At 50.9% G+C, this 26,170-nt stretch overlaps 1 protein-coding gene across 2 annotated transcripts in view; it reads left to right on the top strand.

The window, feature by feature from the left end:
* LOC106857483 (opioid-binding protein/cell adhesion molecule homolog) overlaps positions 1–26,170 on the top strand; it is a 291,834-nt gene that overhangs the window by 1,039 nt on the left and 264,625 nt on the right. The window lies entirely within an intron of this gene.

Genomic DNA, 26,170 nt, shown 5'->3' with positions numbered 1-26,170 from the left:
CACTTTTAGCAGCTGGGATGATTATCATCCTTGTGTGTCGAGGCTCGGATCGGATCTTAACCCAGCCTGCGTTTTTCATGACTGCCAGGAAGAATCGTGTTGGACTCGGGAGGGCAGGGAGAGGCACGGCTGTGATTTCAGCAGCTTCCCGGGGCTCAGTTCCAGCGCTTTGCTGTGCAGGGTTGGTGTGTGGCAGGAGGGTGAGGCTGGCAGGGGAGAGGTTACTCGTGCCACAGCTGGAGAACAGCTCCGTTCAGCAGCACTGAACACGAGGATTCTTGCGTTAAAACTTGCTTGTGCCATGGGACCAGCCACATCCTGGGGTCCTGTGGAGCTGTCACGGTGCAAACTGAGCCGATCAGTGGGTACAAGACCCCCAGGAATGGGTTGGGTACCCCTCTGTGGGATGGCAGGGGTCTGGGATGTGCATCAGCATTAGGGTCAGCACTGTCCCCTGGGCTGAGCTTTGGCTGCTGGGGAGCAGTGCTGGAGAACCCTTGAGAGCAGAGCCTCGAGCTCCTCAGCAGCACCAGAAACCAAAATGGTGCATCTGTAGTTTAGCACGTGAGCACGAGGGAGCCATGGCTGTGTGAGCTGCCTGACTTTGTGCATATAAAAGGTTGGTTTTTTTTTTAAATAGGTCTTCAGCAGGACAGGGTGGATGTGCCTGGTGTGGGGGCAGGCGTGCCTCAGCAAGGCTGCCCTGAGTAGAGCTTTGGCTCTTTCACCCTCTTCTCTTGCTGGATGAGGTTCTGTGGGTTGGAATTGCAGAGAAATGGATGCAAGCAGCTGTGTGGGCCAAATGGGAGGACGTGTGACACTTGATGGGCTGTCATCGAGATGTCCTCAAGCTGCAGGAGCTGGCAGAAACCTGACAGGGCACATTTGCAGTTTACCAGTGCCTTGCTGCAGTTTCCTCAGGATGTTTGGGCCAAGACCAAGCCAAGGCCTGGGCTGGCTCTGGCCTCTGTGTGTGCCAGAGAATGAAAAGATCCCTGCGTTTGAGCCCCTGGAAACTTGGGAGAGGCTTCATGATCTGCACTTATGCAGTTGTAGCTTTGCCTTCTTATTTCTATTAAGCAGCAATATCTGCTCTGGCTTTGGATGTCCCCTGAGCTAAACCAGCCCAGGACTTTGCCTGGCTGGGCTCAGCCCTTAATCCATCAAGCCAAACCTTTCTGCATCAAAGGAAGGGAAATAGTCTGGGCTGCTCGGTGCTTTGCCTTCCTGCCCTGGATTTGAACATCTCCAATCCTTTCTATTTGTGACTGGCTTGCAGAGGTTGGATGTTTTCCCTCCCTGCCCAACCTGTCCCAGCAGTGATTTCAGTCATGGTTTCACTGCCGTGGGCTGGAACACGAGTCATGTTGGCAAAGTCACGGATGGCAGAGGGAAGGTGAATGGTCCCTGCTGTCCTTTGGAGCTTGCACCTTCCCAAAGCTTTTTTTTTTTTTTTTGGCTGTTTATTATTTGCAGGCATAATCCCAAGGGTTTTATGCAGGTGACGCTCCCCTGGAATATGCAGAGGCTGTTTCTGAAGTGCAAACTCTTTCCCTTTCCGTTTTTATCCGAATCCTGCGGGAGTTTCACACGGGGTGGTTAAAGTGAGAAGGGAACCTGCTTTTAGAAGGTGTAATTAGAGTGAAGGGAAACATCACAACTTGAAAGCTCCTGCAGAAAATAGCATCGCAAAGTTATTATTAGCTGTAATAGCTTATTTGCCAGTTTTTTCCTCTTTCTCCTGCTCCCACCTCTATCCTTTCCCCCTCCTCTTATTTTTGTTAGGAAAGATGCATTTTTCCCATTGGGTCTTGTGTCATCTCGTTGCCAATTTACTCTCATGGAATCTAAAGACACGAAAGGTTAATGCAATAATGAAACCCTGACCCCTCTGGTCATGGAGAGCTTCTTACTCTGCAGCTTTTTATTTCTTTGTAAGACAAGTTCCTATCTAAAATAATTTCGAAGGCTTAATGCTGTTGTCATCTGGAGCCTTGGGGGAGGTGTGTTCTTGGACATGGGTTGCTCTCTGAGGTGGGAAGGATGCTGAAGGATTTTAATGAGTCCAGCACTGCAGGATAGGGAGGTGAGTGGGTAATTTAATTGTCAAGCTGTTGGCAAATTCTTTGAACTGCTGGGCATTGTGGGTGCTGCTGTTTTGAGATGAGGATGGGCTGTGATGGAGAATGAATTTGGGGCAGGGGGAGTCTATTTGTCTGAGCTGCAGTTACAGGGTGACATCATGGCTCTACAGGTGGCAAAAATCAATGCTCATCAGCTTCTTCAGACATTTATATCGCTGCCTCTGCAGGCTGGGGGAAATTACTTGTCATGACAGTGGTCAGAAAATCTGGCAGTACAGGGGGAGATGGACAATCCCGTTTTTCACTGCTCCAGGGCACCAGGATCAAGGTGAAGCTTGTAGAGCTTGGGGTGTCCCCCAGTGCTCCCCTGTCACGCTGGCACCCAGGACCTGCTTTTTGCATCCTCCCGGGAGCTGTGTGTTACTTCATCCTTACTGGGGCAGCCTGGCGTTGGTGGTGGTTGTAAAACCCATCTAAATTTACAAAATAGACATTGCAGGCATTCAAAAACCTTCCCATCCCTTCCTGAAGGGGTCCCTGCTGCAGGAGCATGCTTTTCCCACTGCCTGTGACATCACTGTCACCTCTCTCCAGTGGGGGATGCCGGGCTGGTGGCTGGCTGCTGATCCCTGCGACTAAGCCTGAGAATAAGTACCTGGAGCACATTAGTTCTGCTTTAGTGTCATTTCAATATGAGCAAGAGGGGCTTAAAGGGATTTTCTGTGCTCTCCCAAAGGCTGGGGATAGGTGTGCATAAGGCACTGCAACCATCAGTCTTCCAGGAGTCAGGGAAGCTGGGGAAGATGTCCCAGCAGGATGGGGTGTGAGCCCCAAAAAATAGTGTTTGGTCTTCCTCTGCCTGTCCCTGAGGCTTGGCCTGTAGTTTCCCTGTCAGAGGGTGAATTCTCCATCTCCTGGCTCCCAGTACAGGGAGAAGCTTGGTGTTGGCCTCTTAGAGGATGTTTTAATTCTGCTGGGGAGGAGCAGCACTCGCTGTCATTTCCAAACCATGTGGGGAGGGAGCATGACAGGAGAGGAGGCACACACAGCTCTTGCTCCGTGCAAATCCCCCCAGTGCAGAGCAATTTGCCCTGGGGGCTGTGGGTTTTGGGGCCGGTGGCTCTGGCAGCTGCCTTTCAGGATGCCCCAAAGTGCTGAACCTTGCTTTGCGTTTTCCAGCAGCTTCTCTTTGACAGCGTCTCCTTTGTGCATTCCGTGGTTGCAGACGGCCGGGTGGAGGAGCTTTTGCTGGTGCGAATCCCTGTGAAAAACTGAAAAGGGAGAGATGTTTCAAAGGCACCGATGGGAGCTCTGTGCCTTAACTGGTGCCTTTGAAAATCTTCTCCAAAGGCTTGAATATTTGGTTATGGTGAATTTTGAGCTGCATAAACAGCTGTGTTCATATTTTATACTTGAATATTAAATTCTGAGTTTCTGCTTTGCTTGGTAAGAAACCAAAGTCGCTGAGTGGGGCTGTCAGGGGGCTGTGATGAGCCCCAAAAGGTTTGGGGGGAAACAGGATACCCAGGAGGATCCTTCTGCTGCAGTCAGGTGGGGATAGAGGAAAAGTTGTTGGCTTTTATTTGTAATCTCCTTCATGACCCTGGGGTCACCCTCAGCTTTGCAGCCCTGCCTTTCCCCTCCCCAGTTAGGCAAAGCTGGGCACTGATCCTGAACCCTTCTTACCTTCTGAGCATCCCCTGAGATGCTCTCAGCTGCTGGCATGTGCAGGATGGGGAGTGATTTCAGCTGTCACACTCCTCCTTTTTGTTTAAACTTAAAAATAATAACAGCTTTGCTGCAAATCTCCTTGCCTCCCAGTCATCTTTCCCTAATGAAGGCACGGTACTTATAATTACCAATGCGGCAACAGCACATAACAGAGGTGGCTTTGACACTTGCTGCTCCGTGGGTGGGTTTTTCCAGGGAGCTCCTCTTCGTTTCATCCTTAGAGAGAAGAAACACTTTCCTGCCTGCTTCTCGAAAGCCCTGGGATTGTGTTTCCATCCTCTGTGAGTGACCAGGCAAGGAGTTTTTTCTGATGGGAGTGGCAGGGGAGGTGTCACCCTTGTGAAAGGATGGACAGCGAGCCCAGGTGTGGGGTCTGGCTGAGTTGGAGCTGGGGGAATTCTCTCTCTAGTCCCAGCTTAGGTTCAGACAGTGTGGGGTAGCTGAGGGCAGTGATTTGGGATGCTCAGGTACTGCAGGACCCCATCAGTGTTGAGAGGCACCCCCTGGGGAGGAGCTGCTTTTGGGAAGCTGAACCTGTTGCCTGTGCGGCAGAGTCATGTGCACCAGGGACACGTGTGAGATGAGGCAAGGAAGGGGGAAAAAGAGGAGATATTTTTAGGTTTACTTTTCTGTGAATTCAGCGCTAGTGAAAAGTGCTGGATTGACTGCTCTGGAGACTGAAGCAGGCTGCAAAGTGCAGGCAAGGGCTAGCCCAGGAAAGCTTCCCTGAGCTCTGCACTTCAGGATGGGATGCCAGGGCTGGATCTCATCAGCTCAGACTGCCTGGACAGCCAGGCCATGGGGGATGTCCGCACTGGTGAGCAGAGCTGGTGCACTCGTGGGGTTTTCCAGGGAATATGGCATTCCCGGGAGGGCAGCTGGGGTTACCTGTGCTCCACATGGCTTTGTCCTACATGGTTCACCCCATGAGCCTCCTGGCTCCTCAGCCACACAAGGACCAGCTGACCCTGCAGCAGGAGGATTTGGGCTTCTTTCTGGTCCTGCCTTTTCCACTAATCAAGCTTCCCAGGAATGTATATTCCCATGATTCTTGCAGGGGATGGAAGAAGAGGTCTTCACATGGGGCTTTGGCCCTTAGAGCAGCTCCAAACTGGTGAGACTGGGCTGAGCCAGGCTGTGCCCCAACTGTTTTCCGAGCAGTGTCCCCCTGCTGTCCCCTTGCCAGCCCTTAGCCTCCTCTCTCCAAAGTGTTTACTTCTGGCTTTTGTTTCCTGGACTTGTTGCTATGCATGCAGCATGTGGAAGGAGCTCCAGCGAATATAGGCCACACTTTGATTGTTCAGCAAGCTGGAAAATGATGATTATAATTTTTGACAGAAGGGAAGGAGGGGGAAGGAGATCTCTGGGCTTTCAAATCTGCTCTGTCATAAGCAAGATCTTGCAAGGGCCTTCTGATGACTTCTCCCGCCCCAAAGGAAATGATGTTTGCATAGCAAGAGGGGTTAGAGGAAAAATTCCTCTCTCTACAAGGACGAAGTGGCACTTCTTTCACCAAGCCTTCCACCTCGTGTGGCAGTCCTGTCACAGAGCATCAGCCAAATGTGGTTGGTGTTGGCCAATAATTGACTGGGAAGTATCCGAGAAAAACCTGGATGCTGCTAAAAAAATCCTCCTTCCTGTTAGAGCAGCACACGGGGTGAATCCCTCGGGATGCAGAGGTGCTGGCACAGCAGTGCCTGCAGCACCAGCCCCAGGGGAAATGGACGTTGAGGTCCTTAAAGCCAGCCTGGAACTGTCTGGAAGCTCCAAAGACCCCAAAGGCTTAGACCCCATAGACTTCTCCCAAAGGGGCAGCTCCATTTGGGGCCACACCAGCAGTGGACTTGTCTCATCACAGTCCAGGGTGGCAGCAGAGCCCATGGAGATGCTGGCTGCTCCCACCATGCCCCTTCCCTCACTGCTCCATTGACATTGGCTGCACAGTCCTCAAAGGATCTCCCCATTTATTTATTTTATTTTAATGGCGCTGGCTAATTTCCACTTTAATTTTTTTTTTCCTTTCTTTTGGTTGTTTATTTTAATGCGATCACTTCTAATGAGGCTAATGACATTTAGTCTCTGTGGTGGTGCATTTTAATTTGGTCACCGAAATGTCAGCGCACGGCAGCCTCCTCCTATCTCCCCGTGACAAAAAGCACCTCAGACAAAGGGGCTCTGTCCCTGGCCATCCCTCGCCCTCCTTATCTCCTTCCTCCCAGAGATGGGCCAGGACTTTTGGCAAAGCCACCTCCTGCCATCCCCTCCTGTGCTGGCACCAGGGGATTGGGTTTGGCTGCCAAGGAGGAAAAGCGAGGGCTGCCGGAAATTCGGGATGTTCAGGCCAGCCAGCGCCACGTAATTAATCAGATGTCAAAAGCTCTCAGCAAAGTTAGCTTTGATCGGCAGGGAAATCTGTCAAATAGGTCGTTCTGCTGCCCCTGGTGATTTTCTGTCTCGCTCTGCCCATAAGTCTACCTTGGCACTTCTCCTTTCCATGGCAGAGGTGGGCATTCCCTACAGCAAGGTAGGACCTTCTTGCTGGGAAAGCTGGAGCAGCTTCTCCTTGCCTGCACCCCTGGTGCCACGGGCATTGCAGGGCTGGAAATGGGAAAAGGGGAGAGGGCTAGGCTGGGAGTCATAGATATTTGGAGAGGCTGAGGTGGTCAGATGTTGTGTGTGAGTTTGGAGAGGGCTCTGGTCCAAGCTGAGGGGTCAGGTGGCACTGGGGTCACAGGTGGCTGCAGCGGAGAAGTGGAAACTTCTCTGCCTTGTGTTGTACTCAAATCTCTCAAGGTGCTGAACCTCAGAAGCCCGAGCCATTTTGCTTAAGAATGAGTCCTTTTTTCTGCAATCTGGGTCCAAATGCAGCTGAATTTGATCTGTTCTCCTTTGATCTGTTCCTCCCTCGCTATTCTATGTACCAGGAATGGATGAAGATTAAAGTTTGCAGTGTCTGAGCAAACTAGGTTACTCATCACTGCACGATACCCAATTACCTGCTGGTACCTCAGGAGTGAGAAGGTATTGATCTTGCTTGGATTTGAACTTGTTGAACCAAACACTCTGGATATTTCAAATCCATTGCTGAGGACATGCCGTTTCCTTCAGGAATCAAAGAAAGATGCAGGGTGTGTTTCTGCACCACATGGACTGTCAGAGGTGGGCCTCTCCTCTCTGCCACAAGGGAGATGACCAATAAGTGATAAATAATATTATCTGTACTCTCCACAGTACAGGAGGGATGTAGACATAATGACTTTTGTGATGTGCCTGGGAATATCTCAATTTTACTGCGAAGAAGTCCTCAGAAGCTGATTTTTACCCCACATGGATGGGTTTTCTATGCCCTCTCTGCTCACCACTTCTTTGTGAGCTCTGCAGGCTGCAGAAGTGCCTTTGACAGCACCCCTGTGTCTGCCTTCCTCCTGTCTGTCGTGCTCCCAACCAGAAATAGCCCATCAATTCAAAATAAACCCGAAAATTCTTCCAAAATTACCTGGTGAGACAAGGCCGGGGGGCCTGGATCAAAACGTTTATTACTGAAACTCGGTGATATCAGGTCTCACTCTCACACAGTGATTGTTTCCAGTAGATCTTAAAATACTTCACGGAGAAAAGAAATTTCATTGTACCTGTTTTTGTAGACAGGGGAGCCAAGGAATAAAGAGGGAAAATGACTTGCCCAAGGCATGTGCAGAGACATGTGTTAAGAGACGTGTCCTTGCTGTAGCTCCAATTCTGAAGTGCGTTTTTCCTTGTGAAACAGTGGGGTTCAGTTTCCTGCTTTGAGAAACACAGGAGAAAAGGTGCAGGATCGATATATTGGGTGCTAAAATCCCTGTACTGGGCTGGCAGGGAGCTGGAGCATCACCAGCCTCTCAGACCTGCACTTGGATGCCCCAGTTTGTGTCCTGGCAGGAGAGTCTGCACCACAGTTCAGCCAGCGATGTCTGGAAGTAGGAAAATGTGCATTGATGATCAGGCTGACTTTGTGAGTTGAGAGGCACCCTCTGCTCCTCTCCAGGCTGGCAGGAGGGCAGCAGGTGATTGATCCCCTTGCCCTTTCACGTTGCATCTTTTCCTGTCTTCCCCATGAGGTCTGAGAGTAATGATCCCAGAGCTGAAAGGAGGAGATGAACAGAGGAGAAATTCTCAAGCACACTCTTCACTCAGCCCTTGGTCTCCAGAGGGAAATGCTCTTTGGAATTTCACGGAGAGCTCCCATTTGTCCTGTCCATGCCTGCCCTGCCTGCGCTGCAGCATCCGCCGGCCGCTCCGAGGCCGGGAGCCGCCGCCTTTGCCAACCTCTCCGTATCCTCGGGACACTTTATCTTTATAAAGTCGCACTAAGTGGACAGTATAATATATTTCACTTTTAATAAGGTGTTGCCAGTTGCACACACTCCGCAGAGCAATTAGTGTCAAAGGCAGCTAAGCAATGGCGGGGCGCCGTAATTCCGCTGTTTACCGGGCTCAGGATTTATGGGCAGTGCTGGAGGAGCCGCGGTCACAGCTTGGCTGCAGGCACAGGAGGTGCCGTGCACTGGCTTGGAAACCACACTCTGAGCTGCTCTGAGTCGTGCAACTCTTGGGACAGAGGCAGGAATGAGCCACTGCTTTGTTTTGGTGGCCCCCACCCCAGTTCTGGGATTCCAAGTGGAGATGCTGAGCCTGCTCAGATGTGCCAGCCAGACAGGCAGTTGCTCAAAATTCAGACTGAGATGACCCCCTTGCTCTTTCAGTGCTGGCCTGGGAGGCTGAGCTTTGCCATGAGAGGTTTTTCTCATCGAGGCAGGGAATCACAGAATCACAGAATGGATTGGGTTGGAAGGGACCTTAAAGATCATCTCATAGCACATCCTTGCCATGGGAAGGGACATCTTTCTCTAGGCCAGGTTGCCTGGCTTTGAACATCTCCAGGGATGGGGAGAAATCTGGAGAAGTCTCCAGTGTCTGCATTAAAGGGAGCCCCTGGGTTTGGCTGGCACAGGGCATTGTGCTGATGGTCTGACCAGATGGGTGGAGACAGGGCAGGAGAGGGGAATTTTCAGGTCTGGGGGAGGCTTTTTTGCATCCTTACAGCCCGTGAGGTACCTGGAAGTATCCAGAGATGGGGACCCTACTCAGTGGTTCTGCTTCTCATAAGAGTAACCCCATTTTCTCTCCTGGATATCTAGGACTTCCTTCTTCAGCTTTTTTTTTTTTTTTTTTTTTTTTTTTTTTTTTTTTTTTTAGCATCAGGGCATGTTGGGCAAAGAGCTCAGCTCAGGGAAGTGCTTATCCCTGCCTCTTTCCCATGGACTGAACATTCCTGCTTTTGTCTGGGGACTCTCTGATCATCACAAGCTGTACTGTGCAGTTTTTATAAAGTCAGTCCATGTGCTGATCTTGCTGCTGAGGCTGTCAGGCAGCTCCACCATCCTGCCAGAGCCCTCCTACCCAGATCTGACCAGGCTCATGCTGCCACTCGTGTTTCCAGAGGCTTGACCCACAGTTCTTGGCTTTGTGGGAGGACAGAAAGTGGTGCCACAGCGAGAGTGGTGTGGAGGGAGGTGCTGCTGTGCCTCATGGCTGGACTGAGCTGCAGATGCTGCAGAGTCAATCCAGCCAGGATCTGCTGTGGGGGAGCAAAGTGGGTTTGTGTCAGATGTGTCAGATGTGATTCCGAGGGTCTGGAATCAGCCCGGTGGGGAATGCACATGCACACACAGCCACTAACAAGGGAGGCAGCGTGCCAGGGATGGGTTCCACATCCCTCATCTCCAGGTGCCATCAGCTCTGCACAACTAAACCTGCACCTCTCCTGGCATTTTTCACCCCAGCCCCTGGGGATGCCTTCACTCCTGGAGGGATCAGCCCCAGAATTTGGTTTTTAGAGAGAGCACAGGTAACACTGCTGAGCCCATGCTCCTGCCTGCTCCCCCTTCCCCACCCCCTGATTCTCAGTTCAATAAAGTCCCAGTTTCTTGGGTTTGTTCTCCGAATTGAAAGCCTTCCATTTTCACACCTCTGTAATTGGTGCTATCTGTTGAGAGAAACTCTGCAACTCCAGCCAGCCAGGGTCAGGAGGAGCTGAATTGAATTAAAAGGAGCAGAAATTGGTTCGAGGTGGGCAGAGGGCCGCAGGGAGAACTATGCAATTTCTCTCCTCGGGGCTCCTGATGAGCAGAGCAAGCGGCAGCTTCCCATCTCTGCCCGTGGGGGGCTGACACTGGCCCACCCACACCTTAATCTGCACACCGAGGTGGGCACCTCTCAATTGAAAACAAGGAAATGAAACCCAGCATCTCCTCCTTTTATCTGGCCAGCAGGCCAGGGCTCTGCTCCTCTGGCTCCTTGGCCAGGATGCTGACAACTGTCACTGAAATGACCTTGCTGTGATTAAATACAGCAAGAAGTGATGTTTTTAATAAAAAACGAAAGCTGTGATACAAGCTGATGCCTGGGAGATTGGAGGTGCTGTGTGTTAATCCTACCTGTATCTCAAGCCCAGGTTGAAAACCTTTTGTGCTGTTGGACCGAGTTAAGGGCAAACATCCCGGCCTTTGGATCATGGTTCCCCAGCTCAGTCTCTGCTGGCTTAGGCTGGTGTAAAACCACAGCACCTTCAGCCAAAGCCAGTGGATTTATAACCCCGTGGTAAAGCTACAGATAGAGAATATGCTGGGAAGTGCCAGGTGTGGAGTTGTCTTAGGGGAATAGATGTGACACTTAGAGCTCTTATGGAGCCTCTTGGAAATTTTCCCACTTTTTTTTTTTTTCCCATGAAAAATGTGTGTTTTTTTTTTTTCTATCTTCACTCACAGGGTGCAGGAGCACTCTTTGCTTGGCTCTGGGAAGCTTGTTTATCTTGAGGATGCTGTTTCTAGGAGCAGGAGAAGACCCATCTGAGGAAGGGAGTGCTGTGACCTGGGTCCCTGTGCTGTGACCTCTGGTCCCTGTGCTGCCCTTATCCCTCAGCCCACACAGAGTTCTTCTTCCTCAGGCCAGGCTGGGCTGGCTTTCTCCTTTGTAGCTCTTCTAGTGGGTGCATAATTAGTTTTTATAAGTGATTTGGCCCCAGGTCTTCCCCAGCCCAGCTAAATGTCCTTGGCTGTTCAGAACCAGAGCCACTCTGGCTTTGGTGCTGGCTTGGTGAGCACTCAGAGTAGAGTGGCTCTAACAGGACAGAGCAGAAAGGGGGAGATACTTCAAATTGTGAAATTTCAAGCAACAAGGGAGCAATTTTCCACCCACTTCTGAGCTGGAGCAAATCCCTTCCAGTCTCCCTTTCTGCTGCTCCCCAGCTGGGCTGGCACCAGGGATGTGCCATTTATCAGAGGCAGTAAGAAGGCATGTGGCCAAGGTAGCCTTGGAGGATGCCAAGCGTGGTGCCCTGCCTGCCCAGCTGTTTGGAGGATATCCCCAGCCCCCTTTTTCCCCCAGGAGACTCGGTGCTGGTGGCCTTGCTGTCCCCTGCTCCTGTCCCCAGGCAGGAGAGGGGACAGTGGCACAGCTGGAGCTGGCAGAGTGCTCTGCGAGCACCCTGGGCCCCTGCTCTGCCTCTCCCGTAATTTATACAAGCTCAAGCCGATGTTCCCTTTTAAATTGACAAAGGCAGAGACTGGAGCCCGGGAAGCCCTCTGACCTCAGAGCCCTGGTCCATGAAAATTACAGGCGCTGTACAGCGCGTTTCCTCTTGGTGTACTTGCAGTGGGGAGATGCTGGTTAATTTGCCAGGACTCAGAGGTGACCCGGGTTTAATAAAGAGGATTAATGGATTTGAGCTAAAGGTCTCGGCTGTTTGGAGCTGATAGCCTTCTCCTTCGAAGACACTCTGGCAAGGCACGGCTCAGCCTCCTGCCGGGAGAGGTGGAGGCAGCTCTGTTGAGGGGCTTTGCAGTGTGGGCAGGGCATTGCCTCGGGGTTAATTAGCGAACCCGGGTACCCTGGCCCATCTCCCCGGGCTGGGCAGTGCTGCTGTGAGGCTGCCAGCACTGCCCTGTGTCCTGCCTGCCATTCCTGCAGCAAAGCAAGGAGGCTGGTGCTGCCCTGGGATGTTCCCTGCCCACCTCCCGGACCTGTGTGCCAGCCCTTAGAGGGGACACGACTTGACAGCTGGGACACAGAGCTCGTGCAATGCCTTCTGTTCCAGTTTTGGGATTTGATGCTGAATTTGGGCTCAGACCTCTCGTTTCAGCAGCTTTCCCTGTGGCTGGTTTAGGATGGCAGTGCCCTCCAGCCAGGGGATCCCAACGGCAGCACTGATTTACTGAGAGGAGTTTGTGCTTTGTACCAAGTGCAGGGATTCACACTCTTCCCTGGGGAAGACAGACAGGGTTTTAGGGATGGGCATGGTCACAGCAGCAGACCCTACAGTGCTGGGCAGCTGGGGAGCAGCAGAGGAGATGGTTTGGGTCCGCTGGGCAGTGTCACAGATGGGTGTAGGGATCGAGGGAGGATGGAGAGGGAGTTTTGTGCCTGGAGGATGTACATGTGAGGTGTGAGTGGTGACAGGGCTGTGGGGGACAGGAGCAGCCTGAGGGCAGTTTGTCTCAGCACAACGCTCCTCCTGTTCTCACAAGGGTTAACGACAGTCCTGTGGGAAGGATCCCAAAACCCATGGCAGGAGTGATTGGCTGTCAGGGGCTGTGATGGGGAAGAGGCAGAGCTGAGCCGCTGCCATACCCCCCTGCTCTGCCTTCCCACTTAATGTTCCCAGCACGCAGAGAGCAATGAATTCCCCGTAGCGTCCCGCTCCCTGGCCCTGGAGTCTCTGGCGATATTCCCGTAATAAGTAAGTGGAGTACTTTGGACAGGAGCAGCCAGGGACTGGGCCAGTTTCCCTGCCGGGAAAATACATGCACGATCAATGCAATCAACTTACCCTTCAGGTCCTTTTTGGGTTGGATGGAAGAGATGCTCTGACTGAAACCTATTTATTGAGTAGAGAAGGTGCAATGGCATTACAAGCTGTAGCTTTTATCAGCTCCTGGCTTCTGCCTTGTCTTTTTCTTATCCAACAGAATGCCAAGTGTTATGAAGCATTATTCTCTTACAACCCCATTACTCCTCATTTCAGAGGGGTGGGTAAGCACTCAGTGATTCATCCTTTGCCAACTACAGGTGGAAGTGTTCTGCAGGAGGTCCTGACGTGGAGCTGGAGTATTATTTATCCCTCTAGGGCTGGGCACTGACCTCTCTTAGCTCTCTTGCTCATCAGGGAATTCCAAGTGAACAATTCCCTTGCAGAGCTGAGCATCAAGTCAGAGCCAAAACTATTTATGTTCCTCCCAGTGCGTCGCACAGCTCTTTAGGACAGGAAGGCAAGGTATTTAATATATCATGGAGAAATTAAATCTAGGAGCTGCAATGGATGATCCAGCAATGCACTTAAGGGTGATGCCCTGTTATAATGGGTCCTGATGTGCTGCTGGATCCCAGGTGGAAGCCCCGGAGGGAGTTTGTAGGGATGCCCATGGCTGCACAAACTCTGAATATCATTAGGAAGGAGGTCAGATTTTGTCCATCTATGCATGTGTTCTGGTCACTTCGAGTTGTTGCTGGTAGTTTTTGGTCTGGATAGTGCATGACTCATGGGGAATTTCTCCCTCTATAAACAAGCCTATTTTCGAGTAGCTGCTGAAATGGGAGAAAGAAAAAAACAAAACAAAAAACACAGAAATTGTGAGATTGCTCTCATTTAATCTCTTTAAACCAGCCACCACAGAGGTCAGGTCAAGAGCCTGTCTGGCAAATAATCTTTAATGCTCACAGCTGCCAGCACTTGGGGGTTTGTTTCACTCCTGCTTCCTCCAGCAAGCAGCATCACCTGCGTGCCATCCTCTTCCTCGGGAGCCGTGCGAGCCGGCTCTTGGCACGCTGTGTCCGTGCCTGCCGCGGTGAAGAGTTCCTGATGTGACACGAGCGATGTGGCTAATGGCCCTGTGCTGCCTCCCCGGATCCGGGGAGCTGGGCACCGCTTTTATCCGAGCAGTAGCTGGGCAAAATCTCTATTTCGGTCAGTGCCGGGCACCGCGCAGAGAGCAGCGCTCCTCTCCCGCATCCCTTTCCTTGGCCAGCTGCATCCCAGGAACGCCCCGGCTCTGGATGCAAAGAGCCTGAATGCATCTGCAGTCAGGTCAGGCTCTTTCCTCGCTGCTCCAGGAGCTGGGGGTGCCGCAGCGGGGACCCCCGTGTGCAGCGGGGTCTCGCAGATGAGCGCGGGGCTGCTGCGTTAATGCATTCCGCCTGCATTGTCTTCCCTGCGCTCCGCATCCCTGCCATGGCCATGCATTATTTAGCTCGGCGCTGGGGATGCTGTTTTCGGCAAGGAGCCGGGCAGAGCATCCCCAGCTCCGGGTGTTTCCTGGCAAGCGAACGGAGCATCTCCATGGCCCGACCCTCCGGCCCTGTGCTGCTGCCGTGGCTTTTCCCGGGAGAGCTCTCATCCCGGGCAGCAGACCTAGCGCGAAATTGCTGTTCACCCCTGCAGCAGGAGATTTAATTATCATTAGCTGAGCTTGCACAGCTCCACGTGCTGTCGTGCAGCTGCAAGTTTAGCTGGGCCTTTTAAAAATCCAGCTGCAGTATATTTATTTCTTTTTTTTTTCCCGTCCCTTTTTATCCCCCCTGTGTTTTTATTCTTTGCCTCACACAAAAGCTTTGCTTTTATGTTTTGGGTCAATTTGGCAGCCTCTGAGCACAGTGCATGCTCAGAAAGGGTAGAAAATGAGTATTTGAAGGCTTGCAGCCAGGAAGATCAACCTATGAACATGTTTAAAATATGCAAGTCCCATTCCCAGGGATTGGGCAATTTTTGCAGGATTTGGTTTTTATTTTATACCTTGTCAATTTACACTGGGGAAAAATCAAAAAAAGTGCTAAAAAGTCCCGTTTTTCTTGAGAACAGGAATTAGTGTCATGATGGGTGTGGGAGGAAGGGGAGAGATCCCCTGGGCATTTCCCCATGTGGGCTGGAAAAGTCAAACACCCTGAATTGCCCAAGATTTCAAATTTTTTTTTTTTTTTTTTTTTCAAAATACTCTGGCTAGCTGTGCAATGAGCTGACAAAACCCAGCCCAATCTTCCATGAAACTCCTGCTTTTTAGGAGAACTTTGTTTCCATCAGTATTTCCTGCAAAACTCTTTTTTAATGCAAAGTTGTTTTTTCACCATTGTTTTTCAAAGTCCCCCTTTTCTGGGAAGCCCTGGGCAGGTCCCCATTCTGTGGGCCAAATTCCTGCCATGGTGATCTTTCCCCATGACTTTTTCCCATCCCTGCCCTACCCAGCCCTGGAAGCCACTTTCCCCCCCATTGCCAATAAAGGCAAACAAAAATTAAATCTATAATTATCATTACTAATTCCACTTAATTAGTCACAAGCCAGCAGCCAAATTGGCTTTCTCATAATTATCAGATAAGCAGTAAGCACATCTCATAGATTATAATTAACACTGCTTAATTAAAATCTAATATACATACACCCTTTCCTCAACATATGCCTAATTGGGTTCACAAACAGAGAGGGTGTGAAGCCCCCGTCCCTGTTGCTCCCCCAAAGATTTGTTGGATGCCACTTTTGTGTTGAGTTGGTTGCACGTGGGATGTTCTTCCTGCGCTTTCCAACACTGTGGCTCCAAAAAAAGTGAGTCCCTGCTGCACAGTGAACTCACACAAGATGCTCTCCTGACTTCACTATTTTTTCTTATTATTGTTATTGCTCCAGCAGTGACCTCTCCATAATCCCCCATCAATGCTGGGCTCTGCAATAATAAAGCAGCTTGAATAAATTACGCTTTCAAAGGCGAAGGCCGGATTTTGGCGCAGAGCTCTGGAAATTGATGTCTCTCTTACTCCTTCTTTTCCTGAGAAGGGTCAGGAGATGCTCTGAGGCTGCAGTGAGGCTTCTTGTATAGAGGGAAACTCTCAGACTTGTTTGCATCCTCTCTGCTCAATGATATCTCACTGAAATCTCACTGATACCTCACTGAAATCTCATTGATACCTCACTGAAATCTCATTGATACCTCACTGAAATCTCATTGATACCTCACTGAAATCTCACTGATACCTCACTGAAATCTCATTGATACCTCACTGAAATCTCACTGATACCTCACTGAAATCTCATTGATATCTCACTGAAATCTCACTGATACCTCACTGAAATCTCATTGATATCTCACTGAAATCTCATTGATACCTCACTGAAATCTCATTGATATCTCACTGAAATCTCACTGATACCTCACTGAAATCTCATTGACTCCTCACTGCAGTGCACTGGGTGTCACAGCAGGAATGGCAGGGAGGCCCTTGGTCCCCTCCAGGCCTTGGTTGAGGGATTGATGCTTGCAGGTGAGAGCCCACAGGACGGTTTATGTGCCTGAGGGGCTTTGAGCTCCTCTCCCTCTGGATTTGGTGGAGGGGCCACTCCTGTGGATGAGGAACCATCAAAGCTTTTGGTGTCCTCTTCGCAGGTGGCCTGACTTGTGAGCCAGCACGGCTGGCACTGTCTGACCTTGGGCCAGTAATTACATTGTGTTCCAGGTAGCTGTGCTCCCATTCCCAGATAAATTCTCGCCTGTTTGGCTGCCTGAGAGAAGCAGAAACTCCTGATAGTGCTGATTATTAATGAGATCATTTGCCTGCCAGTTTTTGCTGAGCTCATATCTGACTGGGGAGTTGATTCACTGTGGGAGATTTACAAAATATGATTTCCATCTCAGAGCTGCTGAGCTGAGCTCCTTTAGCCAGGATGGAGGGGGCTCCTTCTCTGGGATTTAATCCTGGCGAGGGCTCCTGGCTGCAATGCCAAGGCTGGAGACCCTCCCTCTAGGCAGGGCAGGGATGGGGCATTTTCAACACCAATCCTTGGGGATCAGAGGCTTCCATGTCTGGAGAATCGTGGCTGTGGGTGACGCCAGGGCATCCCGGCGTTCCGTGATGTCAGCTTGTCTCCAAAGGGTTTAATGCGGCGGCCGTGGAAAGGAAAGGCTTGGCACGTGTTCCAGCGTCGGGGGAGGATTTGCGGATTAGAGATGTGTAATTGTATGTAGTGCATGACAAAACAAAATAAGTGGCAAAAAGAACTCAGTCTCGTATTAGGAATTCAAAGCGAGCGTTAAGCTTTCCTACATTAAGGGAGGGAAAAAATAGCCCGGAAAATGTGCGAGGCAAAATCTCCTTTGCTGGGCACTCCCGCTCCACGCTGAGGCACAGCCTGGCTGCAGGAGCTGTGGGATGAGGGACATTCACCATCCATGGGAGACAGGGGCCAACCACTCCTGAAAACTTTTCCCTCCCAGCTGCCAGCCTTGGATGGATTTGCTGGCCGGGGAGAGACACGCATTTGGAAAATGAAGGTGAAACACGGCTGGGGCTTCCTGGCTGGTTTTCCTGGTGATGCTGGAATGCCATGCTACAGCCAGGTGCTTCGGGCTGTGGTGGCTGAGCCCCCTCTCCACTCTGTCCCCCTGCCCTGAACTGAGCACCTCCACAGCCTCTGCTCTCGAGGTTCTCGCCCGCCAGTGCCAGGCAGCTGGAAGATTTTGTCCGTGGGGATTTCTCGCCATCATAAGATCTTCCCAGATTAAGTAAATAATTTCACATTAGCTTAATTAAGTCTAATAGACTCATTAGTTCACTCTTTGAGTGTGTTCCCGAGGGAGGATGGCCGGGAACCGTGAAGAGTTGCTGCGGAGAAATCCTGTGGCATCTTAAAGGCAGGAGCCAGCAGTGGGAGTGCTGCTGCTGGGTCAAGGCTGGCTCCGTGAGGTTCAGGAATTAAAAATTTGCATCCTCGTGGTGGCTTGAATCATGGGCAGGTCTTTCCTGCCCAATATACTGCTGAGTTTTGGGCTGGCTGGTGGCTCAAGTGTGGCTGTGTCAGTGGGTGTGGTGTCCCAAGCAGGAACATGGTCCAGACCATCCCCTGGTGCCACAGCTGCCTCCGTGTGCTTGGGAATATCTTGCCCTGCTTGGAACGGGGTGGCTCCATCAGACCAGTCTGGCAGTGCCACTTTGGAATGAGTTTTTTGATGCTTTTGCAGCATTTTTCTTTCTTCTCCCACTACTAAGAGGTTTCTGAGCCCACTATGTGCAGAAGGGTGGAGGAGAACAGGGGCTCCTGATCCAGTGGCAGGGTTGGGATGATCCCTTTGGCTGCTGCATGGGATGGCAGGATGGCTCCTGGATGGTGATGTGGGACATGGAGAGACCTGTGGGGAACAGATGTTGAGCAGAGAAGCAGATGTGTGGGAATAAAGGCTGTGGCTGCTGGCTGCCCCGGGCAGAAGGTGATGGGGAAGAGAAGAGCTGATGGAAGCTAAAATCTGTGTTGTGTACAGGTGCTGCCAGGGTGGGAATGTGTCTGTTTGCAGCAAGGAGAGATTTTGGCTTTTCTCTTACCTACTGGTGTGTGGTATTGAATTATACTACAGTGTACAGGGCATTTTTATGATGCATTTTAAAGTTACATCAAGGGCATTGAGAGCATATGAGTAGGTGACCTCTTTTTTTCATTTGCATAAATCTAAATAAATAAAATAAAATTGAGAGCGGGAGGCAGGGACCTGCAGATCTCTTCATTCCAGTGGCGTGTTCCCATCTCCTGCACACAATGCTGAGGAGCAGAAAGCACAGAAGCCCGAGGTAGACATCTGGTTTCTCTTTCACAAGTGTTGCCTGTTCTTTATTTATAAAGAAATTATTGTATTTAAAGCCAATACTCATCTCTTGTACCAGCAGAGAGCAGAGATAGATGGATAGATTAGAGGGAAGTGGGTTGTGCATATAAATGGGGGTTAATTTGCTGACTCTTTGGAGAAGTGAAACCTGGCTGAGAGCTCCGAGGTTTGGAGGTTCCTGGGGGTGTTTTTGATTTCAAAAGCAGCGTGAGAGGAGCCAGTCCTGGCCAAGGGGATGCTGAATCACAGCGTGCTGGGTACCATCCTCATTCCTGCATGGCAGAGGGGCAGGATGGAGGGAGAAGGGAGAGCAGACAGCATCCCCCAGGCATCGGAGGGAACAACATCTCCTCTCCTTGTGGCTTTGGGATTTGTCCCTCCACATCCTACCCACAGCATTTCTCTTTGCCTCACTCCATCTGGGCAGCAGGATTTGGTGCTGGCCGGGCAACAGCTCCAGCAGGGATGGGAATGGGAAGAGAATAGATTGAAACGCTAAATATACCCAGCAGGAACCAGCTGGAGCCGGTGGAAACCTCAAACGTGCACATAGAGAGGAAGAACACAATGTTTCATTTGTTTTGTTTTATTTCACAAGAAAAATCTTCACAGCCCAAACTGTCACTTTGGAAGTAATTTGTGGCTGAGGATTTCAACACCCACTCCAATGATATTTTATTCTGACCCTAAACAAAATCAATAGCTTTTTTTTTTCCCTCCTCCCTTTTCTTCTTCCTTGAGAAAACAGTATTTTTCAGCTCAGTGGAAGAAGAAAATAGATTCTGCCCAGTGTTGTTAAAAAGATATTATAACCACTGTCTCTGGAAGTGTAAAAAGTACATGATCTAATATGTCTGAAGCAATTTTGAAAGGCTGCTTTATTTAGGATAATGGAGAAGCAGCAGTAAACCTCATAATCTTCCAGGATAAGGAGTCCAGCAGGAGGGATCTGAGCTGCAGCGTTGTGCCCTGGCTGGTTTTTTTCACCTGTCAGAGCCAGGGTTGGATGCTGGATGAAGCCCAGTGAGGTGGTGGAACCCAGCAGCAGGCAGGGAGGGTGGGGGGTCCTATTTTATGTCTGTAAAGCCCCTGAATAGGAGAGAGAGGCTCTGAGATGCAGGAGCATCTCTAGGAGGGGTTAGGACAGCAGGGGTGCTGGTCAGGGGTGTCTCTGGCATTGCTGCTCTGTCTTTTCATGTTCCCAACCTCTGAAAGCAGAGAAGCCTTCAGCAATATTGTTCCCATTGGTTGCCCTCCTCGGGAATTACAGAAAATCTTGTTTGTCAGAAGGGAGGCAAAAAGTAAAAAAAAAAAAAAAAAAAGAAAGAGGAGTCTGATGAATTTTAAAATAAATTATAAATTATTTTTTTAATAAATTATGAATACATTTTCTCTGTCAGGATTTGAGTCTCTCTGCTCTGATCAAAAAGTTTCCAAGTGTGTTCTCTCCTCACTTAGTCAAATGTAGATGTGTAGATGTGTGCATTCCTGCTCCTGATTTTATTTTACTTTATTTTGATGAATTTTTCACTCCAACAACAACAAATACTTTGTTTGTTCTTGACGGGCATTGGGGGAGAAAACTTTTGAAACGCTGCTCAAACACTTCACTTGCAATCAGGGTGAGCGCTCCGAGGATGCTCTGTGCCTCCACAGCCCCTCCGGCGCTTGGCCTGGGAGTGGGAGGGGCAGCAGGAAAAGGGTGTGGGGGATCAGGGAGGGTGGATGGAACCGGAACAAGGTGAGCTTGGTGTGCTCCACCAGCCCCGATGGCATGGAGGCTGCTTGTGGTGTGAAAACAGTTCTTGAAGGGCTTTCCAAAAGTCTAAATCCTTTGAAGGAATGAGGTGCAGCGAGTGACGCATTTCCCTGGGTGGTTTGCATCCCCCTGTCTCCACAGCCAAGCTTCCACTTATCCAAGTTTTGTGTCCATGCCAGGTTCTGGCTCTGCTCAGTGCAGGTGAGGACCTGGCTCCTTACAGACTTCTGCTGCCACCCAAAACTTCTGCCAACAGCAGCTCCTTGGGCCACTCGTTGGATTGGATTAAAGGGCTGTGATTAGCCTGCCCTTCAGAGCACGACAGGGCAATCACTCTTGTAGATTTTAATTAAAATGTTTAATTACACACTGTTCCAGCAGGCAGAAAAGTTAACACCAATCCTAGCTGGGATAACCCAGAATAACCCCCTAGATTTGGGGTTAGTGTGAGCAAGGGAGAGGAGGAGATGGGGATGGAAGAGATGCTTGAGCTGCTCATCAGTAACAACAGGGACTCTCTTCAGTACTCAGAAGGGCAGGAGGTGAACCTGGTCACAGGGACAAAGTCACAGGGAACACGTGTGTGCTGCTTACTCATTTCTCCCTGGTCCAATTAGGGGGGAATGGCAGCTTCCTTGGGTCTCCTGCAGTTGGAGGCTGGTTCTTTGCTTTTTTCATAGCAGTGGCTCACCTTCTTCATCCTGCACACAACCCCCAGGTCCTTCTCGACAGATCTCCTGCTCAGCTCATCCCCTCCCAGCCTGCTCCAGTGAGTGGGATTATCCTGCTCCAGGTGCTCAGCTTGGCACTCTGCTTGATGTCATAGATACTCTTCAATATTTTGAAGAACACAGCTGCTCCTGTAAAAACAAATCCCTGAAGTCTGTTGAGGTGTTTAAAACTCATTTTCCATATGGAGGTCCCCGGGATAACAGTGCTTGAAGAGGCAGAAGAGCTAAAGCAAAGGCTGGACTAATTGGCTCGTGTTAATTGTACTAGGATGAACGGATTAGCAAGGCAAGACCTATCTGTGCTGGGTTTGGAGCCCTTTTGTCCATTGTCTTGGAAGTGTGGGTCTTCCATGCAGATCCCAAAAAGCATCAGAAATCAGTTCCTGAAATAGTCTGTGAAGAAGGAAGGAGTGGAAAAAATAAACTGGTGCAACGTACAGCCTTTCTCCAGGGAGCAATTACCAGCCTGAGAAAAAGCTCTTGGTGCTGCACTCCCTGAAGCACCTTTCCATCTGTGTGCATCCTCTTCTCTCTGGTCCCACAGCAGCAGGGACAGGAGGAGCCACCAGCCTGGGAAGGGGCCACCCAGCTCTGCCAGAACCCCCACCCCTGAGCATGTGGGGCTCCTCCCTAAATCCTCACCCTATTCTCCTTAGCCTGAAGAGGAAGGAAAGCCAGGAGATCCCCAGGAACACAGGGAGCTGTTGGAGGTCTCTGGCCTTGGCTTGCTCCGCTTTAATCCCAGGATTCTGCTGAAGCTCTGCCGGTGCTCAGCCGGGGGGATTCCAGCCCCCTTCACTCCTTGTAGTGGTTTTCCTCCCACTGCAAAATTCCATTTGGTCTGAGCTGTGTGATGCAACAGAGACACCCCTGACTCCTGACCCCTTTCTGTCCTGCTGCAGCTTAGGACTATCCTTACCTCATTGCCGAGATATTTCCTCCATAATGCACCACTCTTGTCTCACTATGCATGTCCAGGAAGCCACACATCTCTTAACTTCACTAATGCCTATTAGGATTCAAGCCATTTTCTTTATTTCTAAGTGTTTTCCCTTAATAGACACTCTGTGTCCTGACATAGCATTGAAAGTGCTGTGTTAAAGTTCCATTTTCCCAAGATTTGGAGAAAGGATGCTCTAGGAGGGCTGGGCTTTATGTATGCTGGCAGTGGGGTGAGTTCTTAATTTGAGGGTGATTGTTGTCACTTCAGAGCGGGTGGCCAGGTTTATTGAGAAGCTGAGGAGCTTTTCAGCAATAGCAATAAAGTCCCAACCCACGAGAAGCTGAGACTGCAGGGGAGTAGCAGGACTGAGAGAACTGGAGTTACCAGCTGGAGAGTGACATGGTCTTGTTATCCAGTTAACACTACATGGAGCTGGGGAATATTTAGCTGTGGTTAGCAGGAGCCCCGGGGTGAGCAGCCAAGGGTTTCACAGCTCGTGGTTGGGCGTGAAAAGCCAGGGCTCACCCCAAGTTGAGAAGGCAAACCCCCTCCCCAGTCCCTGGCGAGCCCCGGTGCCGAGGTCGGCCTTCTCCATCTCCGAGGCAGGCTCCTCTGCTTCCCCTCTCTGTGGCGATCGCTGACGTGTTTATTTCTCTGATTAATGAACTCTGCAAATTAACCTCCTCGCTGCTCTATAATTGCCATTAAGGCTTCAAAAATCACTTAAGCGTTTCCGGCGCTGGCGAGCCCATTCCGTTCATCTGGCCAGCGCCGTGTGCTGATTGCAGGGAGATAGAGCCCGGCTCCTGACCTCCACGTTTACAATTAATTATTGCATTCAGCACCCAAATTACCCCCGCTCTCCACGTGCTCAGCTTTATCTCTCTGCACACACAGGCTTGGCTTTTAATTAAAGGTCCTTCAAATTAAATGAAAACAAATTCAATTATTGCCTCTCATTGGAACAGCTCACCGCAGACTCCTGACTATACTTCTTCTTGGAGAACCTGGAGATTGCTGGTCTCCCATAATCCAGTCCGACTAAATTTGCCTGATCTGCTGTTTTCCTTATCGACACTTGAGCTGTTCTCTCACTGCCAGGTCAGACGTGGGCTTGACTGGCAGAGAAAGCAAAGTTTTAAATGGGCTTGTTCTCTTTTTGTGTTGTTGCCCTTCAAGGAGAAGATGCTCTTGTACTTTGTGTGGATGGGTGGAACCATCATCATTAGTCTTCATTTTGGCAGCAGTAGAAGAGAGAGGACCCCAAAAATGAGGGTTTGGCCTCTCTAGTGCTGGATACTGAATGCCAGGTGGTGGGATGGGCTCTCACCCAAGGGCACTGTGATGTTCAGAGCTCTTTGTTCGAACATGGAGCCCTCTAAGCCACAAGTCTTCTCAAAAGAGGAAATACCTTGTGTGAACAGGGGCAGATTTTTTCAGAAGTGTGACTTGCATTATGATGGTTGTGAAAGCATCACAAATCAGTGTTATTTCAAATGGCCTTTGGTTTGGCAAAACCCAGCTTGCTGAGGTGGTTTCACAGCAGGTGGATACCTTGGGAGAGCTCAGCTCAAATACAAGCTCTTGGCTGGAGATGAGCTTCATTTCACCCAAATAGTGCCTTCTAATGCCCAGGTGCTGCCTCAGGCAATGTTCTTTCCTGCCTCCAGGCAGGATTCTTTAGCCAGAAAAGCATCTCTCTGTCCCACACACATGAGTGGTCTCCTAAAAGGTTCCTGTTCATCTCCCATGTGAAGGAGAGACAGAATATGGCTCTGGCACTGCTCTGCCAAGTGGTTTGGTCATGGTTATTATTTTTACTCCCTGTGTGCAGTTTGTGCCATCATCTGTGCTGGCACGAGCTGGCAGGAGGGACCAGCTCCAACCTCGGCAATGCAGAGGGGAAAACAGTCCAGCGTGGGGAGGAGGGGGAAACAAAGTCAGCAAGCGTGCCCAAACCCCAGAATGATAACGCATGTCTCAGGTAGGGCTCTCCGGTGGTGTAAATTAGCAAAACACCCGCAGCTTTTTGCCAAGCAACATCAGCGGGTGATCGGCCTCATTAGCTTCACCTATGGAAACCCTTCCGTGGCTCTCCGGGGCCCGGAGAGGGCACTGGGCAGCGGTGCCAGGCGCGGCTGAGCCGGGGGGATGCTCTGCCAGCACGGCTCAGAAAGCACCAGCCTGAGCTTTGCGGAGCAGCCAAACTCCTCATAAGTCTCCCGCTGTGCCGAGCTCTCTCCGTGCCGCTCTGTATGGTAATCACCCCAGATTATATTGCTCTTTAAAAGGCCGCAGCGATCGCTTTTATTTTGCTCGCAGCCAAGCGCGGCTGCCTGGCGGTGATTGAAGGTTAGGATGCTGTGACCGCCCGCTCCCCCGGCCCGGGGCTCGCCTTTCCCCTTCATCCCGTCCCTCCTGGGAGCTTTTCCTGCGTCCTTTGCTTACAGCCCGGCTCTCTGCTCGCTTGTGATGTGGTAATTTTGTGACATCTCTTTCCCCAGCGCTGTGCAGGGTGAGGATGGAAGGTGGCAGTTCATTGGGAAGTGGGATGGACGCTTCCCAACACCCAGAGTAGGGAGCAGCATCTCCCTAGAGGCATTTTCCCCTTTTCCCTTCCTGCCCAGCCTCTGAACAGCACAAGGACACGGTGGTGACACGAACAGCCTGGCTGCCTTTCCAGTCCGAGATGGGCTCCGGCTTGCTTTGCTCCTTTGGAATTCTGATGGAGACAGGAGGACAAGGTTGTTGTGTGAATAACCACGATGCCCACGCGGGCTCTGTCCCTCTGCGCCACTGCTGCAAGGGGAGAGAGGAAGGCAGAGCCCCCGGGAAGGGCGAGATTCAAAATCCGGGCTGAGAGGAGAGGCGGTGCGGATGGATGCACGGGAGGATGTTCGCAGAGGAGCGAGCACCGGAGAGCCGGAGCGAGCTCATCTCTGCTGCCCGCGGGGTGCCCGGGCTGAGCGAGGCGGCTCTGCCCGCATTTAATTTGTTGCTGGACACCGTGTCCCGCGGCTCACTCGGCCCCTCGGGGCGGCAGCAGAGCCGCTGCCTCCGGGTCGAGGAGCAGGGCTCGTTTCAAAGCCAGGCATCGCTTTGTGGGTTGTTTTTATTTGGCCACCACCCGGCGTTTGGGCGATTATTAGGCTAGAGCAGTCGTGGAGGATTTTCTGCTTCAGTTCACGAGTTCCCTCTTGCTGCACAAACACTCTGGTGGGGAACCGATTTTCTCTGTGATGTTCCTGCAGCCGCTGAGATGTCAGCTTGGTGTCTGGGGTATCGCAATGAATGTCTCTTCCCCATCAAAACCATCTGGAGTGCTTTAATAACACGGGGTGAGATCCCAGGGTAGAGCTCCTCTTGCAGCTGAGGATTAAGATAGGATGTCAGAGTTTGTGTCCGAGGGAATCGCATTTTTCCCTTACCTGCAGCATCTTTCTGTCAGTGGATCTCCAGATGTGTTAATCCTGCAAAGCACAGCAGGGTCAGCATCCTCAGACTGGGGCTGGGGAAAATCAGGCACGAGGGGAGACCTCACAGCAGCCTATAAATTCCTCATGATGGGCAGTGGATGGGCAGGCACGGATCTCTTCTCTCTGGTGGCCAGGGACAGGACCCAGGGAATGGCTGGAGCTGTGCCAGGACAGGGTCAGGTTGGATATCAGGGAAAGGTTCTTCCCCCAGAGGGTACTGGGCACTGCCCAGGCTCCCCAGGCAATGGGCACGGCCCCGAGGCTGCCAGAGCTCCAGAAGCATTTGGACAGCACTCTCAGAGACAGGGTGAGATTGTTGGGATGTCTGTGCAGGGCCAGGACTTGAACTCGGTGATCCTTGTGGGTCCTTTCCCACTCAGGATATTCCATGGTTCTCTGAAATCACTTCTCTGAAGATAGGTGGTTGGAGAGGAATCCTGACTCCCATCGCCTCTGTGGCAACCCTTTGCTTTTTCTTAAATAAAAGAAGTACAGGAAATAAAATCCTCTGTGCTGAGCATCAGAGGGCTGTGCTGTGAGCTGGTGCAGCCCAGGAATGCAGCTGAGGGTCTTATCAGGTTTGTTGTTTTTTCTTCTGGAGGTTTGAAGCGTGTGGCAGAAACAGCAAGGTCGGAGTTCAGGTTTGACTGCAGTCAGGTGGAACAAGAAAGTTATGAGGCGTTTAGAAAAGTGTTTGTTTTGGGCTTGCATTTGCCTTGTGAGGCCCATTACTGAGTGCAAGCTGTTCTCTGCAGCATGGTGATGGCAGAGTGTGG

The sequence above is a fragment of the Sturnus vulgaris genome, chromosome 23 (genome assembly GCF_052056855.1).
Source record: "Sturnus vulgaris isolate bStuVul1 chromosome 23, bStuVul1.hap1, whole genome shotgun sequence".
Classification (NCBI taxonomy): Eukaryota; Metazoa; Chordata; class Aves; order Passeriformes; family Sturnidae; genus Sturnus; species Sturnus vulgaris.
This window is presented reverse-complemented; position numbering and strand designations above follow the sequence as displayed.